Source organism: Hibiscus syriacus, unplaced genomic scaffold (genome assembly GCF_006381635.1).
Source record: "Hibiscus syriacus cultivar Baekdansim isolate YM2019G1 unplaced genomic scaffold, ASM638163v2 tig00110410_pilon, whole genome shotgun sequence".
In the NCBI taxonomy this organism is placed as follows: domain Eukaryota; kingdom Viridiplantae; phylum Streptophyta; class Magnoliopsida; order Malvales; family Malvaceae; genus Hibiscus; species Hibiscus syriacus.
Genome location: NW_024062726.1, coordinates 1187149 through 1200542, shown reverse-complemented (window position 1 = coordinate 1200542; position 13394 = coordinate 1187149).

Here is a 13394-nt window from a genome sequence, read left to right as displayed (position 1 = left end):
AGAAAAAAAATAATGCAAGCACTCTAATATTGCCAAGAAAATGATTGGTAAACATTATAGACTATTCTTCGTGTTAAGAAATTGACGTTAAAATAAATAATTTTAATCCAATTATATAATTTATATTAAATTAAAATTCAGTATATGTTAAGAAATCTACGTCAAAATAAATAATTTTACCATCTTAATTTTATAGTATATACCTAATTTTAGGCACGGCACAGGGAAATAAACCAAATAACGCCCTGCTTTGAAACAGGTCGATCATAGGCCGTTGGATTTAATGTTTTGAAACTGGTGGAGCATACAAGGAATGATATAGGTATAATTTTGTGGATTTTGCACTGTGTTCGTTTCAAGTGAAGAAGAGATGTGTATAAGTTTAGTGGATAATAGGTTAGTATAGATATAAAAAGTTATATCCGCAATTGGTAAGAGGTAGGTGATGAGTTTGAGACCTTACCCACTCTACATCCGTCCACCCCACATCTGTTCACCCGCATCCGTTCGCCCACTAATTATTCACTGTATAAATTTTAGACTATTATGAATTGGGTTAATTATTTCATTCATACATGAAGTATATCAAATTCTCAGTTTCATAAAAAAATATTTTAAAATTCTCGATTTCATACATGATATTTTCTACTGTTAAAGGGTTCACTCATTCTGTTACAGAAAGTGACGTAGAATCCTATGGCTACTGACAAAATGACAAGTGACACTTTATAGAAATATTTTTAATTTTTTTTATTATTTTTTTAAACAAAACTCATTTTCCCTTATTTGACAAAAATATATAACACATGCTTACACCTGGTATAAGTCAATAAAATAAAAAAATATAACACTTAACATATATTTACACCGACAGAAAACATTTTGTCAAAATAAAAGGAAATGAGTTTTATTTTTTAAAAATATAAAAAATAAAAAATATTTTTAAAAGTGACACGTGTTATTTTGTCAGTGGTCACAGGTTCCACGTGGGCGGTGTGGATTTGAAAATGTACTCGTGTGGGTAAATATAGATTTAAAAAATTTATCCATCTTTGGTGTGAGTAGATGATGAATACAAAATTATTAGGCGGATTTGAGAATGATGAAAGAGATATCCACACTCACCTCAACCGTTTGTCATCCCTACATACATCCTTGAACTGTTGGTCACTGGTCATCTGATCCCATAAGTAGTTATGGGATTAGAGTACACGCACCTACATTTCCTTGAAACATTTGACGTACCTACCGTTGAATTGGTAGCTATAGTCTACATAACTGTTTTTTTAGTAAATATGGAGAGTTCTATTGTGAAGCGTCTAAAGTAAAGCTAATAGATGGTGTGATTAGTAAAAAAAGTAATAAGTTAAAAGTGAAGCACAAATCTTATAAGTTAGAATCGGAAAAGTTATTAGTCGGAGCACATAACAGGTAACACTAAAATGTTATGCAGGGTAAAATATGAGTTATAAACGATAAATATTATGACAAAATTATTTTTCAATAAAACCAAAATTCTTAATTTATTTTTAAATATAAATTAATTGTTGTTAAAAAGTTTTCAATTTTAGATATTTATTTCTTTTCTTCTATACTAATTATATAATATATAGAAAGTTTCATGAAAAATTAGTGTTTAAATTATATGATTTGTTTATTTTAGGTGTTTAAATTTTTTTGTTAGAAAGTAAGTATATTTGATCGGTTGGTCAAGATGTTCATCTTTGTTTCATCATATTATCTTAGATCAGAGGTTATAGACTCACTAGAAGCACTCCTATTCCTTCCCCTAGAGACATCGTTTTCCATTTCCTCTAAGTTATTATTTTAAATGTTTGGTCTTTCACGACTGTTAAAAAAATATGGTATGTGTTATGTTTATAAAATTTTAACATTTTATTTAAAATAGAATGTTAAATTTATTATTAAAAAGGATTTAAAAATTTCTTTTAAAATGTCAAAAAAATCCTTAATTTTTTTCAACCAAAACTTACTAACCATTCCTTACTAATCACACCCGTCGTCATATTAAATCTCTACTCATAAATCAATAGTTAAAGATTAAACGGTGCATTGTGTCATAGTCGTCCCTTGTATAGGGCCACAACCGGACATGTATGCCAAAGTCAATCATGTATAAGACCTATTGACAGGGTAGAATAAGTTTGTCCTCATTTCAAACATTTCATTGTTTTCAAGGTAGAAACATTGGTAAGATGAATTGTCTCTATTTTGAGCATTTTAACGTCTACACGTAATATTTTTATTATTTTATTTTCTCGTAGATGTAGAGATGACCAATCGATATGTTGTTGGATTGATCCATAGATAAATGTATGTGTCATATGAACAACATTGAAGGTTGCCCATATAACCTAATCGATGTGTGTGTGAGTTTTCTATAACCCAATGTTATTTCTATTAATAATATTTTTTCCTTTAGTGGGTCTTAGGTCGACTGTGTGTATCTGTTATGCCCCACGATCTAGGTCCTCATCCTGAAACACCTCATTGTGGTAAGATCTAACTCAATACGATTTTATTTTGATTAGATACAAGGGATTAAGACCAACTTGGTAGAGAACCATACTTTTTCAAGTGCTGCATAGATTAACAATCGAACCAATTAAGCTAAGTATGTGACACATGGTATCAGACACAAAGATGTATGATCTTTTGAGAAAAACCGATGATGCCTATTTTATTAATTAAAGCAAAATGATGTTTATTTTTTTATTAATGCACATTGGTGCATAATCGTTAACTAAAACACAAAGATGTTCATTTGTAGATTGAACCTCAAATATAGTCATCATTTATTAAAGCACATAGGTGTCAAACTCTAAAGTGAAGCACATAAGTGTTGACTCATTTATTAAAGCACAAAGGTATCAAATTTTAGATTGAAGCATAAAAGTGCTCAATCATTTATTAAAGATAGAGGTGTTAGTTTATAAATTGAAACATAGAGATGCTCAATCGTTGATTAAAGCACATAGGTGTTAGTTTGTGGATTGAAGTACAAAGGTACCCAATCATTAATTCAAGCACATAGGTGCTTATGACTCTGGCACAATGATGTTATTTCCTTAATTCATGCATGATGGTGTTATTTGTGTTGTAGGCATAGATGTGTCGATGAATAAAAGAAAATAGTTTGTACACATAATGGTTGATGAACAAACTCCCCTAAAAATGAGGGGCCAATAGTCGCAGTGTATACCATACAAGATATTAGTATTGTGGATCAGTGAAAATAGAGGAGATAAAATCTACATTGACGGTCCTTAGAGCTTATATGGTCTCAAGTGACCGAATAAAAATAATGAAAATGACTTAAGAAAAGTTATCAAAGACAGTGATTGAACTTGAAAACGAGGCAAAATATGTTATAAGTGTCATACAACTTGAATATGAAGAGTTTAAAGTCTAAGTTAGTTTACTTCAAGTGGTAGTGGCCTTCTGAGTACAACCCCTAGTAAAATGAGCATAAGGGCTAAGGTCTCTAACCCCAACACTTTGATGAGGCAAGAGATGCTAAGGAGCTCGAGAATTTTTTATTTGACCTAGAGCAGTATTCTCGTGTAATGCGCATTGATTCTGAAGAGGATAAGGTTACAATGGCTTCGATGTATTTGACTGGTAATGAAAAGTTATAGTGACGGTTCAAATTTAACGATGAAATGTGCTCTGCAAAGACTTATGAAGAGTTAAACATTTTTCCCTTGAAAATGTGGATTGTAATATTAGTACGACGTTGAGGGACTTGGCACATACATAACCCATATAACAATATGTGCTTTAGAGCATATCGGTATTTAATTGGAGCATCTCGAAATTCAATTGGAGCATTGGGATCTTAAATTCAGGTATGTGCTTTGGAATCTTTTATTGAGATCGTAACGAGGTTATCTTGAACAATGCAAACTGGTGTAGAGAGAATGTGTTAGCTAGTAGTAAAAATTTGGTAGAGCTAACGTTGCAAGCTCGGAATGAGCATCGGAAGAGCAATATTATGAGGGAAATTCCAGTGGGAGTAGTATTAAATGGTCTCCGCCACAACGGGATTGGAAAAGTAAAAATATTTTACGACGTTTCTTCATAAAACGCCACTATACAGTAAATCTATTACGGCGTTTATTGATATAAACGCCGCAAAAGTCAGGTATATAGCGGTGTTTATTGATACAAACACCGCTAATGACCTTTATTTTATAACTTGATATTTTAAATATTTTATTTAGGCTCTACATAAACTAAAGTTACTATCATGTAGTTTTATCTAATTACCAACAACCATACATTTAATTTTAGGATACAAAAGTTATGCATAAAAATACTTAACAACAAAATACATTAAAATTTAGAAACATTAAAGTAATACATAAACAGACTTCACCATATTGTTTACTAGAATTTATTCTTCATTGCTCCTTCGTGGGGAAAGGACGTAAGAAAGTTGTTTTCCTTGTTTGACGACGCATCGTTAACTTTTTCCTCTGTGTAAACTCTATATGGAGAAACTCTTCATCCATTTCACCAAATAAATCCCCTAAATCTAGTTCACCAAGAACACTCCTTGCTCGCTGTAGTGCTCCACTTGAAACAGATAACGACCTTCCATCTACAGTATGAAACTTGATTGGAGGTGGCTTTGGAACTGAAGCAAACATTAAATAAATTTAAATAGAAGATAAAAACATTTATTTGGAGTATCAGTAGAGCCAATGCCATCTTCATTGAGGATAGATATTGCTTTTGCAATTGAAGATTCTTTCAACGCCACTGAGTTACCAATTTCGGTTCTAAACATCAGGTATTTATCCACTCCTCTATCATCGTTCTCAATAAGCTTTGAACATCCTACATGCGTGCGATCTATGAAATTTTAGAGTACAAAATAAAAATATAGTGGCATAAAATTTCAGCGATTAATTATTACCTTCACTTAGTAGATCGACCATTGAAGGGTATTTTGCAATAGGAGGGCCTTTCGGGTCATCATCGAGTTTCGACGGCAAGTTCGGACTGATATCCTCCCAATGATAATTTGATCCATCTTCAGAGCAAAGACGCCACGTGGACATTCCGACTATATTTTTCTGTTACCGAATAACTTATATTGCTCTTCCTATAGATATTCACGTTTTCAAAAGCTATTATTTTTCTATTCGAAAGCAATTATTTTTCTATTCGAAAGCAAAAAAACACTTCTCCCAAGCAGTAAACCAATAAAACAATATGTATAGATATTCTTTTCCTATTCGAAAGCTATTATATTTCTCCATTATGTTAGCTTTCTGGGTTTTTCCCATTTTCAAAATACCAACACAAAATAAATGAAAAAGTTCAGTAGTGAGAGAAGGGATCAAACCGTGCAATCGTGAGATAATTGTTCGCTAGTGAGAGGGCAAATTTGGTCACCGGGACATACAAAAGACGACGTCGGCTGCAATTGTGTGAGGGCTGTTGTTGTATGAGAGAAATCCCTTTTAGGGAAGTAGCGCTGAAATGATTTTAGGGATTGGGCAGGAGAAAAGTGTGGAGCTATATTGACCCTTTTGCGGTGTTTTTAAAAAAACGTCACTCTAGTTCATATTTTTGCGGTATTTTTTGCACAAACGCCACTATAAACAATACTATTGCGATGTTTTTTATTAAACGCCGCGAAATTACTTCTCTATAGCGTCGTTTGTTTAAAAACGCCGCTAAAGTACCACTCTATTGCGGTGTTTGTTGAAAAAATGCCACTATAAACATCTCTATTGCGGCGTTTGAGCTATAAACGCCGCTAAATTACCCTCTATTAAGACGTTTGTTTAAAAACGCCGCTAAAGTATCATTTTGTGGCGTTTGTATTGTAAGCGCCGCGATATGCTTAAATGTTGTGGCGTTTTCCATTAAAACGCCGCTAAAAACGCCGTTACATAACACTTTTGATGTAGTGAATGGTGCTCAATGTAAGGAAACTGGCTTTGCCCGGTGCGGTGGAGTTACGAGGGATGAACATGGTACGTGGAAGTTTGGTTTCAATAAGTTTATTGGTACATGCTCGGTTTTAGATGTCGAATTATGGGGGGCATCTTTTGCGTTATCGTATGCTTGGGAATCCGAGTTTCGTTAAGTTGTTCTTGAGATGGATAGCTTAGAGGCGATTCGGGTTTTGAGGGATGATTATGCGGGGGTGCAATTTCTTAAATGGTACCTAGATGAGCTTCGTAATCGTTTGTGGAATGTTATTGTTACGCATACAAACCTGATTTGCTAGCGAAGAGTGCAAAGTCTGACACCATGGAAAGCTATTTCTTGAGTGAACCTCCTCATTGGATACTTCCGGTGCTTCATTATGATCTTGTTTCTGATTAAGCTTGTTATTTGTCTGAACGATATTAATATGGGTACCCTTTTCCTCCAATTAGGTTAGAGAGATTTTTAACGAAGCTCATATCAATATCCTCCTTTGTATGACCTCGTTTCAATGAATCATCCATTTCACCCCCAAAAAAAAACTACATCAATGAGACCCATAATTGGAAACAAACAGAGATCGCAGCTTGGTAACATCTTTATTTTAGATACAAAATGTCACGAGAAGTCTAAAGGGTATAACTAAATGCCAAATGACCATTGCATTTTTGCATCAAAACTAAACAACGATAAGAGATTTGTATATTGGAGATTTTACGAATTTAAATATTTAAATTCAGGGATTTAAGGAATTAGTGTGTCAATAAGGGTGACGACAAATCATTAAGGTTGACGACAAATCATTAAGTGGACAATAACAGTTGGGTGATTGTTCATCAATGAGAACGACAAAGGGCAAAGATCGATATGAGTAATAGGTTTGAAATTACGGTTTTTAAAGTTTTGAGATTTTCTTTTAGTTTTGAAACAAAATTGGTTTTTAAAAAATATTTAATTTTAATTTTTTCATTTTAAATAAAATTTTTAATTTTATAAGCACGACACATGTCAGATAATGATTTTTTAACGACCGTGAGTACATAAAAAATAACTTCGAATATGTTAAACATCTAGCTCGAAGAAAATATTTTAAACACTTAAAATAAATAAATAATATAATTCAAACAATTATGTTTTCATTAAACGTTTATAGGAATATATTTAATCAATAAATAATCTCAAAAACTAAAATCTATTATTAAATTATGCACTCTTTTATCGAAGGCAGCTTTGTCCAAACTTTTCAAAAAGATAACCCTCATGACTGCCCCTTTGTTTTCCTTTTAAATAATGCCTCCACTTTTGTTTTTTTGTTGTTCCCACTGGAATCAAATGTCTCGACACTACTTAGCTCCATCATGCTTAAATTTGATCTTTTAATAACTTTTCCCCAACATATCTCTATCTCAACCCCCCCCCCCTTTCAGTTTTCCTTTATTATATTTTCGTAATAGTTTTTCTTTTTAAAATTAATATTTTGTTTATAAATAATTTATTAATAACATATAAAACTATATATTATTAACTAATCAAATAATGATTTATAATAATATATTTTTTTAAAAAGAAAGATGACTGCATTTGATCTCTCTCACTCAATCCATCCATCTATAAAATCTTCCTGTTCTATGCATGAATACTGCTACACCAGGGCCAATATATGAACTATTCCCCTATTGTACACGTGGCCATCTCTTAACCTTTTATTTATTTCAAAATCCAATACTATAAAATATTTTTTCAGGTTGAGGTTCAACCAATTAATTTTCAATTTGGAGATTGAGATGCCATTTCTTTTTCCAATTTCCATTTTATATTGATGCCATCAATGAACGTGGCGTTTTTAATCAAAAACAACCTAAATATTATAATATTATACATTGTTTTCTCGAATTTTAATGATCTAGTATGACAGAGTGATAATAAAACACGTTACGTGAAGCACGCTTTTATTCAGGTGGGCTGAAGACGCATCCCCTAACGCACGCTTTAAAGGAGAAATGTTGACATGACAACACGTAAGAAGGCGCATTTCAAGGGGTCTTCCAGAGGTTTTCTTGACACATCAAATTTCCAAAGCTATTTAAAAAATATATTAATTTTTTTTAAAAAAAAACTATAGGGACCAACAATATAATTTAATGCATATTAGATTCATGAGTTGAAGAGTCTAATTATATTAGTTTCTATAGGCATATTGGAGTGTTTAGGTTATATTTCTTGACAATGTAGGATAAAAGCTAAAATGAATGTTCCCTAATTTTTTTTATTATCTCTATATCTACTGAATCCACTCATACACTATTATCAAGTTCCATTAGATTAATATTTATTATTAATATTTATTAATTAAGATTAGATATTTTTTATATGTTAATATATTTAAATATTTATTTTTAATTATAAGTTCAAAGTAAATATTGAACATAACAAATAGTAGATAAACCTAAAAATAAATATTAACCTAACGGATTTTGACAATAGTGTATGAGTGGATTAGATAAATATTAACCTAATGGAATTTAATAATAGTCATAATTAAAAAATAAGTATTTAATTACAATAGTCATAATTAAAAAAAAGTATTTAAATATATTAACATACACAAAATATCTAATCTTAATTAATATAAACTTTAATAATAAATATTAACCTAATGTAATTTAACAATAGTGTATATGTGAATTCATTAGATATAAAGATAAAATGTTAATGAATACATTTTAGCTTTTATCTCACATTATCAAGAAAATAACCTAAACACTCCAATATGCCTATATAAACTAATACCATTAAGTTCTTCAACTCATGAAACTAATATATATATATATATTAATTTACGCTATTAGTCCTTATACTTTTATTTTTCAATTTTTTATAAAATATTTTTAATATGCTTTTAGGGAAGGTTCCTTCTCAAACATGCATTTGATGTGACAAGAAAACCCTAGAAGACACATCTCTTAAAACGTGCATTCCTACACGATGTTATGTCAATATTTTTTTTATGAAAAATATATTTCAGGGACGCGTCTTTGATCTAATAACATTTATTTAAATGATTTTTTTTGGATAAAAACGTCATTGAACTTCCACGAAACTGAAAGATCGTGAACTTTGTGTTTCCGTTTTCAATGTATTTATTAGCAAAAATATTGCCAATTATAATGTTTGCTTTTAAAATATATATTTTTGTTTTGAAGATAAAATTACTTCTAATCATAGGGTTTTAACCTTGATATTTTCTCAAATGTTTATTTTGATATCTATTTTTTTGAAGTGTTTTAATGTTTACAGATTTAATCTTTGGTTAAAATAATTTATGTTGGATAGAAACTGTTAATTAAATAATTATCAATATATATTGTTAAGATGACATTTTTACATATATTTAATCGGCAACATGACGTATGTTACATTATCACTTTGATAATATAACATGTGTCACCAAATAAGTACACATCGTCAATATCATATAAATATCATGTATAGATCGTTATTCAAGTAATGATTCTCATCTAATATGAATTATTTTGATCAAAAAATTGAAATATTGAGATTAAAACGATAAAAAAATAAGAACTAAATTAACCATTTAAACAAACATTGAGATCTAATTTTATCATCATACCTTAAAAAATGACTAAAATATCTATGTCAGTAAGATTAATGTCCCGAATGTCCTTGTACGCCAAATAACCAAATTACCCGTGTGTATTAAAATAGTTTAATTGATTAAAGTATAAAAGTTATTAAAAGTCCGTTTGTTTCACGAAAACAGATTTCGAAAAATGAATTTCGTAAAATTAATAATATTTTCTGGATAATATTTTTGAAAATCATTTTACGGTGTTTGGATGATGTTGTGTAATTCATTTTCCACTAGTTGGTAATTTTTTTTAAAATTCTTTATAATAAACATCAAATATAATAAATAATATTATTTATTAACAAATTAATAATAATATTTTTAAAATATTAAAATAATTTATTTAATATTATTTATGAGAATAATATTATTAAAATATTAAATGTATAATTTTATAAAGAGAAAATAACCTCAGTGACCAAAAATGCCTTATAATATACGATTTTAACCAACTTTTTTTGGATTTGCCAAAATGACCAACTAAATCGCAATGTGATCGATAATTCGCAACGCGATCTCCGGTATCGCAAATCAGTTTCCAGATTCGCAACGCGATTCTGACTATCGCATTGCGAATTATCGCAATGCGAATTAGGAAAATCACAATGCGATTACGTAAATCGCAATGCGATTACGTAAATCGCAATGCGATTACGTATTCGCATTGCGATTTACGTATTCGCATTGCGATTTACGTAATCGCATTGCGATTTTGTAAATCGCAACGATATTCTGACTATCGCAATACTGAATTTCAAATTCGCAACTCGATTTCTGAATTCGCAACAAGTTTTAATTTCGCAACACAAATGTTTTGGGTATATAACTACGCAGCAGCAGCAACTCATAACCTAAATCCCTAAATCGCAACTCATTACATCTCCATCTATCACTCTCTCTGGCGACATCCGTTCATATATCCAACGACATCCTTCCCCATCCGGCAACAAGTTTTAGTTTCGCAGCTCGTTTGTTTAGTAAATTAATTTACAATAATGAAATCATCTAATGTTGATCATGTTTGGATAGATTTGTGTTTTAGAGGGTCATGGGAGAATGTTCATGGTGTTTTACAATATATGTCTTTACCCATGAATCTTCAACTAAAACTGTCATTAAAAAAGTTAACTTATGAAACTCTAATGTTACGTGTTGCAAATAAATTGAATTTAGAGCCCCTAAGTAGATTTAGGCTATCTTATCAGAGAAATGGTAAAGTTTATTTGTTAACCGACAATGAAGATATTGAACGATTCATTGCTTACATTAGTGTTTCAAGTGATGATGTTACATTGTATGTTGTTGAACCTAGAAGTAGTGAAGTTGGGTCAGTAGCGGGTAGTAATCAACTAAGTTTTTCAACCCCAGTTTATGGTGCTCAAAATTTAATGGTTCCACCACAATTTCATCACCAAGCAAATATTGTTTCACCACATTTCCAATACCAAACACAATCTCAAAACCCATAACCTTTCCCTAATCCAAATCCCAATCAACTTTCAGCACCAAATTCCGGTTTTCGTATTGACTAGTTAGACTGATGAGCCAACAAAAAAATTGTGAGTATAGTCAGTATTCGAAATTTGATCTTGGTCAATACCCGGACTTTGATCTTGGTCAATACTCGGATTTTGATGATTTTTCAGAAGAAGAAACAGACCCTGCGTGTAATGATTTTGATATTGGTCAATACACGAATTTTGATGATGAAACAGTCGTTGCCGAGGAAGATGTTGTTGATGATAATGAGGAGGAAGTTACGACTGTAAATAAACATGTTGAACATCCATTCTGTAATTCATATAACACTGAAGAAGAAAAAGAAGAAGAAGAAATCCCCAAAGAAAAGTCCCCAAAGAAAATGCCACGGGAGTATAACTGTAATATGCCAGAATTACTTCAGATACCGGAAGAAGAGTTGGTAAAGATAGCAGTTGATTGTTACACAAAAATTATTCGTATCAAGAAATTGTTTTGATACAAAGGAAGACTTGAAGATAGCTTTGTATACGAAATGTGTGGAAGATGGCTATCAACTAAAAGTTAACAAATCAAGCAAAGATCGTTTCGAAACAAGGTGTATGATTGACAAAAACTGTATGTGGCGTATGATTGCAAAGAGGATAAAAGATTGCGAAATGTTTCAAGTTAGGACTTTTATTGATAAGCATACATGTTCAAGAACCCAAGTTTTTCCTCACCATAGACAGGCAAACAAAAAGGTGTTGGGTGGTTTTCTGGCTGAGTTAATGTTTTTGAATGGTAGGGTATATCGGGGACATGAAATTATGACTGACATGAATGCTCGGTTCAAGATTAGTATCTCACATTCTCAAGCTTGGAGAGCCAAATGTTATGCCTTGGAATTGTTGAGTGGGTCGCCAGAAGCATCGTTTGCCCAACTGCCGGCTTATTGTCACAATTTAAAGCTAAAAAATCCTGGGTCGGTAACTCATATCAAAACAGATAGAGATGGACGCTTTGAGTTGCTGTTTATCGCCATGGTGCTGCGGTTAGTAAATCAATATAATTTTGTTGACTCATTTTTGTTAGTTACATGCATTTCACATTTAAATGATTATATTTTCTTGTGTATATGATTTTGTAGATTCGTTCGTTTATTAATTGCATGCGCCCAATTATTATAGTTGACGGAGCATATTTAAAAGGTCGATACCTTGGAGTAAACTTATTAGCAGTAGCCATGGTGCTAACAATGGGATATTGCCAATAGCTTACGGGGTTGGCAAATCTGAAACCTCTGATTCATAGACATGGTTTATGGGGCATCTTAGGGATTTCATAGGTCCTATTAGCAATCTGAAAATCATATCGATAGGGCAAACTCAATTGACAACGCTGTTAGAAGGTGTTTCCCAGATGCTTTTCATGGACTTTGTGGTGTTCATTTGTATAGAAATCTAAAATCAAGGTCTGCTGGTATAAAAAATCACAAATGGACATACTGGAAGGCTGTAAAAGCTTATCGGGAAGTGGATTTTAATAAGCATATAAACTGTTTAAGACGTGTTTTACCTCAGTGTGCTCAAACACTAGAAGATGTCGGGTTTGAAAGATGGTCAAGAGTACATCAACTTGGAGCAAGATATGGTTTCATGATGTCTAATAGTGCAGAATCAATCAACGCTCTAAGTCGTCATTCCCGGAAATTACCCATTACTATGTTAATGGAGTTTTTTCGAGCCTCTATTCAATAGTGGTACTACAAGAAAAGAAACCATACATGTATTATTTCTTTAAATTCGTAACTTATCATATATTTTACTAAGTATTATTTATTTAAATTTACAGGAACATTGGAACATCGTGTTACACCATGGACAGAAAAAAAAGAAAACGAAACGTGTTGTGAAGTCAACGTCATGGAGAGTTGAACCATGTTCAAACACTTTATTTGAAGTACTGGATAATAACTTAAATGGGTTTGTCGATCTAAATGCAAAGACGTGTAGTTGTATGAAATGGCAAACATCTGGTTATCCGTGTGGCCATGTTATAAAAGTTTCTCTTCATCTAAACCAAGATGATTCAAGCGCATACGCTATGGATTGCTACACTACAGAAGTATATCGACAGACTTATGGCGAGATTGTCTACCCTATTCCACATCCTTCTGAGTGGGACATACCAGATGACTTACAAACAGTTTTGCCACCAGCCATGGACAGAAGGCTACCTGGCTGACCAAAAAGTCACGATCGTATACCGTCTAAGGGTGAAGAGAAGAAGAGATCGACATGTAGTCGTGCAAGGAAAG